The following is a 6,734-nucleotide window of genomic DNA, read 5'->3' on the forward strand; positions in this document are numbered from 1 at the left end:
GATTCACATTATGATCATCAAAAGGTTCATCATGCTGCTCTGAGATATCATCATCAGCTATTCCTTCTTCCTCAAGGACAAGAGCTGCATAAGTGTTATTCTCTACATTAAAGTTAAACAGCTCTTCCTCAGTTAGGATGCTGTCATCAATCCTTGCTGTCTCATTTTGCTCTTAAGTTGAAGAATAGATCACTACCTCTTTTCCTCGAGGACTAGAATCCTTATGCCTGTCTCTAGATACTGTCGAGTTTGAAGATGTTCGCAGAGCAAAAGGGGCATTTCCATGGCGAGAGCTGAACAACGAATCTCTCGAAGGAGATGAGTTCCTAACAAGAAGTGGCGGAGTAGCTAATAGCAGCCCTTTGCTACTGGGGGCTGGCTCTGCTTTACCATATGCGTCACCATGCCCAGCCTCAGTGAACTTTGATGGTGCCAACTGAGAAGCGGGGCTGATGGTTGCAGAAGCTTCATTGACATATGCAGAAGCTACATTGACATTTGCTGGGTGGGTACATCGATAGGATAATACGAATCTGTAGCCGCAGCTGGAGAGATTTTCGAGTTCAAAGCAGAGACAACAGCAGTAGCTGGAGTGATCCCGACTGTAGCTAGAACTGTCCTTTCTTGTGCTCTAGTAGTTCATCCCCTAGGAACCCAGACCTGAGGTGGTGAGGCTGGACATTTGTTTGTAGCATGCCCAAACCTACAGCAGATAGTACAAGATGGAGGCTTCCAAGGATACTCCACATACCTTTGCAAAGTCCAGCCTTTTTTTCTCCGATGTAGCTCCATCCATACAGAGTGGCTCAGCAATCAAGCTGGCCAAATATGAGAGACCATTCTTTGTCCAGAGTTCTTTTGGAACTTTGAAGATTTTTGCCCAGATAGGAACAGTGCTAATATTGCTTCTTTGTCCTTCAACCTCAGGTGACCAAGGCCGAATTACAAATATCTTACCTGCAATGAAGAGAAGACCACCTTCCAGCACCATTTGTTTGTCCTCAATCATAGCAAACATGATAAAAAATAGTTCCCTGTCCGTAGTTATCTCCATAGTACCTTTGAGTTTCCGAGTTCTTTCCAATGTACTCTTCACAAAAGGGAAACCCAACCTCTTATCCAAGAAATACCCTACCACCGTGCCCTTCCATTCACTTATATCTTCATCGATGATATCTTGTGGAACTACAGTAGCCCCATCTTCAAAGATGGGTGCATAACTATTTAACTTTGTGGTTGCTGAAGAGACTGAGTTACGATTATGAAACAGAGAGCTCCAAAGAAAAGGAGGAGGTGGGGGAGAGAGAGGGGTGGGATGAGGAGGTTGAAGCCATAACGAAATGGTTGTCAAGATAAAGATCGAACCTCTACTCAGGTGGTTTGAAGCTACCCAAAAAGGAAAAAAGCGGAAAGAGGAGAAGATAGGATCTAATAACCTAAACTAATAACGTCTATTTTAGGAAAAAAAAATAGGTACACCAGATCGCAGGGTTAGAATAATATACTCACTTGAGGTCCCCATTCAAGACAAATCCTCAAAAAATACAGAAATATACTAATATATCTAATATAAGAAATTCATAGTTTTTGCAAAATGTTACTATACCACCCCTAAATAGAAATATGCTTTGTCCTCAAAGTATGAAGAGATAAGAAAATAGATTACCATAGAAACATGAGCAAAAACGACAGTACACCTGTATTATGTTCTTCGTGATGAAAATATACCACCCTCAAACAAGTTTGGAGCGTGAGTTGTTAGATATAGAATGAGAAATACATGAGTTATTATAATAGTAAGTTACGTAATTATTCATTTATGAAATTTTTGGGTTTTTATAGTTTTGAAAACTTATGTAGTGCAAAAAAGTTGAGATTTGGCATGATGTATATGTATTATCTTCTACTCATATGCCAAATTCCACATAAGAAAAACTAAACATGTAAATAAAATTAAAATTACACTAATAGTTATACACATGTATGCAAGTGCTAAAAGTAAAGAAACATCTATCTATACGGACACTAGGGAGCAGCCTAGTCAGAATCCGTGCGTGACACATCGCGACGTCGAGAAGATCCTTCTCCTTGCTGACGTCGGGTCCTAGAGTGTTGATGGTGGTAGAATAGTGGTTATAAAGAGGGTTGTGTTGTTCATATTAGATTCTTATGGTGGGAGGAATGATTTTGATGGATGGAACTACTCTCTTTACTATTTTCTAATCTTTCTTATGGTTCTTGAGTTCAAATGGTGGAAACACTAGTTCTTATCTAGAGTAGTTTGGACTCTTAAACACATTTTAATGGAGAAACTTGTATGAAATTGGATTGGATGAAAATCTTGTATTGAAAAGACTAAGAACTTATATTGAAAAGATTAAGGACTTGTATTGAAAATACTAAAGCTTGAAGAACATGAAAATGAAAAATAATTAAATAACAATTTAAATTAAAAAACATTTAATCTACTCCTAATTGACCAAAGATTAGCTCTAGAGTAATGTTCTTTCTCTACAACTTTGGTTTATATAAGACACTATTTACAATTATACCCTTCATTCTATAAACAATCTTATGGGCATTTGACCTAAGCCCATACAATAGAAGTCTTGATTTTGGCTTTAGGTCCCTAGTCAGTAGCTTTCAGTCTTGAGTCCTTGAGTCTTTGACTTTGACAGTTGACTTGACTTTTGACTTTGAATTTTTACTTTGACTTTCCGGCACTATTGGTCCTAAGCTGAAATCTTCCTAAGCAGCATAAATACCTATCCTTTTTGTGCTAAAATGCACGTATTAGGAATATGTATCTTAAATGGCATGTATCCTGCAAATGGTAGGAAAAACTATAAGTTGTATGTTCATTAAGCATAAGAAGGGCATATTTGAAGCATTATAAAGGTAATAAAACGCACATTTGGAGATTGATCAACTACTCCCAAACAACATTTTGCTTGTCCTCAAGCAAAAGATGAGAGAGAAAAAACTAAGATCACAAATGTGTGATTTATTATACTAGTCTCGTTTCGCGGAGTGCGATTGTATTGACCATATGCAACAAGGCCTTAAACCACTAGGACTTCCCTAGTGAACGAGCTTAAGCCTCGTAAGAGTTTTCTAGAGAAGGTACTCACAAACTTCCTCTATTTAGTACAAATGGTCTTGTTTCCTTAATTATTCTCAGAGGTTTATACATCTCATTAGCGAGCAATAAAGAAAAGCACCTTTGAACTCAAAATAATATATATAGTAGTTTAATCATCTAAAGATAAATGTGCAAAACATGAGCGGTGAAATGCAAAAGAAGAGTCGTTTCCAAAACTTTTGGAGAGCATAGTCCTTAAGCTGCTCACAAATCTCTGATAGATTCACTCAAGTTTCATTTTCTCAAGTGTAGAGGGCACTTATATTCCTCACATACTCGAATGACGTCCAAGGAAACTGGGGTCGATTGATCACAAGGAAGGGAAAACAAACTCTGAAAAGTTGAGAAATTGGATCTTCAAGATATTTGTAACTAGAGAAGAACCTCGTTTTCCTCTTTGCTTCCGAATTTGTGATTCATTCTTTAGCCCTTTGGCTTTGCGACTCCATAGGATTTTGAATTTTAGGAGTTCTAACTTTACTTTTGATTCTTTTGAAATCGACTCCTTTTAATTTTGAAGTTTTGGGAGATTTCGATCTTTGAATCTTTTATTTCTTTTGTCATTCTTTTCTCTTTTGAAGCTTCTAACTATTCTATTTTTATACAAGACCTTTCTCTTTCTTTTTACATTTCTTCCAATTCTCAACTTGTCAGCTGGGTAAGCTTTTTATTGTGTGTGGTAACGGTTCAGGGATTAATGGTGAAGAAATAAAAAGGCTTTTAAAATTTGGTGATGGCTCAAGGGGGGTAACTAGACGAAAAATTACCTTTTTGGGTTTTTAACATTTATTTGGCTATATCGATCCAAAAAGAGCCTAAATTCTCTCCTAAGATATAGCATGGTGATAAAGAAAGTGGACGTGTTATCTTTCTATCCGGACATCCTTGTGTCATCACTCAATAATCATTTAGATGAGACTTTTGGCTAGATTCTCATAGGATATGGAACTTAACTGTTCTAACCTTGGTCTCGGAAAGTCACTGCTATATACAATCAAATGCTGATGCATGCCATTCATGGAAAGGTGCAGAAACTATTGTATGTATATTAGTCTAAGTTTGAAGAACGAATCTTTACTCTATTGCTACAATGAGACTTCTAAACCTTTTATTCATCATAGAAAAAAGGAAAACAAGACTTTTGGTACTAAACAGAAAAATATTTTTTGTCTTTTCAAAATATTTTAAGAAAGAAAGAAATATAGAAAATCTATCTAATATAAAAAATGCTAATAAATAGCATAGTTTTTGCAAAATATTACTATACCACCCCTAAATAGAAATATGTTTTGTCCTCAAAGTATGAAGAAAAGGAAAGAGATTACCATAGGAACATGAGCAAAAATGGCAGTAACATGTACTCTGTTCTTCGCTATGAAAATATACCACCCCTAATCAAGTTTGGAGTGTGGTTTGATAGATATAGAACGAGAAATACATGGTTTATCTAAAATGTAAAAAACATAATTATTCTAACATGAAATTTTTGGCTTTTCTGAATTTTATTTGTGAAAACATGCATAGTGTAAAAAATAAGAAAATTTGGGCATGATGTATTTGTATGTCCTTCTGCTCATATACCACAAATCCTCATACATTCCACAAAACACAAACATATGTAACAGATAATACTAAAAAACTAGAAGTGCATGCATAAAATAAAAACAGATACTACAACGAAAACAAATTACATATAACTATGCGGACACTAGGGAGTTGCCTAGTACGTCAGATTCCGCGCGGGATAACTAACGACGTTGAGATGAACTCAAGCTACTCTCGTCTCTCCTCTCTTATCAGGCTCTCTCAAAAGCCTATGGAACTATCTCATCTCGCAGCTCCTGAAGCATCTGGAGAGTATTGTCCTAAAAGGTGCGCTACTCCTGCTGAATCATATTCAACTGCTGATGTAGTATACGCTGATCCTCATACATGAATTGCAAAGCATTCAAAGGATGCGTGAACTGAGACAGAGCTCCTGGAGCAAAGTAGTCCACTGGAGGTGAAGGTGGATGTGGAACATCATCATCGTCGAGACCGTGCTCGATCTCTTTTACAGCCTCTGGGGAGCAGTCGTGCTGAATGCAATGAAGGTAGACAAGAGTGAATGTGGTAGACTTTACTACCACAAAGTCATTCAGAACTGCTACATTCTAACTAAGCATGAGCCTAGTTACAAGGGTAGGAAGGGGAGAAGTACTCCATCTACACTGAGAAAGCTGGTCCCACAGGAAAGAAGCAATACAGAACCTTTTGTTACGGGTTTGTAAAATCCAAAGATTGTGAAGGATCAACTTACTGATATCTGAAGGTTTCGTCATCCCTACAAGGTTGTGTGCAATCCAAGTTGCCATTGCCAACTGGTTCTTCCTCAGAGAAGTTTGCCTGGCGTAGGTGGAACTAGCGATGTACTTGCCCTCTAACACAGTCGCATGCATCAAAATGAACACTGTGCTATGAAACTGCTTACTCTCGGGTACCTTGTGTCGCACTTCAATACCCAAAACCATCCCAACTATCTACCTAGAGAACACATGAAAGCCCCGAACTAAACGGTAACCAAGCCTTCGTTATCGCGAGCTAAGCCGCGATAAAAAACTTGAAAGGGGAATAATGGGCGGTGAGTTCTAGCAAGAGTGGCCTCCAACCTTTTCTAAGGATTTGTGCTCTGAAGAAAACATAAAAAATCCCCGAATAAAAGATTTGAAAAATCCATCTAGGGTACAATCTTTCGATTGGCAGCCATGGGAGGATGTTTTGGTTAAATTGAATGTGGATATGAGGTGGGGTGAAGGTGGGCAAAAGGCAGTCGAAACTGTTTTGGGTTTGGTGAAGATAAAGGTGCGGCACAGGTTATGGTAGGCACGGGCACGTGTCGGCTTTGAGTTTGCGTGCTAGGGTTTTGTGTGGAGAAGATGGGATGTCGGGCGGTCGGGTGGTTGGATTTTAAACCTGTGTACGACCATTGGTTGTTGGGTTTTTAGGTTTTTATATCTTTTGGCCCAAGCCCATATGAAATATAGAAATACCGAAAAGGTCCTGTTATGTCTCGTAATGCGTAAAAAGAAAATCCCCACTTCGTTACCAGTCCGATTCGGACAAATGAACTGTCTAAACGATCAGCGCAAAAAATCCTATCCAACGGTATATCAGATGCTTTGATCCAAGGGTGTATGACACACAAGATAATAGATGAACGCTTTGAAGCGTGAAGATGACATAAATACACGAATGAGCTCTGAAAATAATAAAGTATGCCAACTTGAAAACAAAGAAGATGAATAGCGGAATGAATAAAAAAGAGTGTGACGAGAAAAAAGGAAACGGATGGTGGAAGGAATATACAAACATGAAATTAAAGACTAATTAATTTTTTTGGGTTATATTTTGAAAAACTGTAAAAATCTAGGTCGTTTTTAGTAAGATCCCCAAGACTCGAGTCAATCCCAACCAGATAGTTTGATGACTTTATGAAGCTGAGCTCTATGCTTTGGTGTAAGACACATGTAGACTGTAAATACTGAGCCTTCGCTTATCAACTGAAGCCCAAGGCAGTCTGGTGTTGACATCTCAAACACCAGTTCTCCCTGAC

The sequence above is a fragment of the Coptis chinensis genome, chromosome 3, assembly GCF_015680905.1.
Source record: "Coptis chinensis isolate HL-2020 chromosome 3, ASM1568090v1, whole genome shotgun sequence".
NCBI lineage: Eukaryota > Viridiplantae > Streptophyta > Magnoliopsida > Ranunculales > Ranunculaceae > Coptis > Coptis chinensis.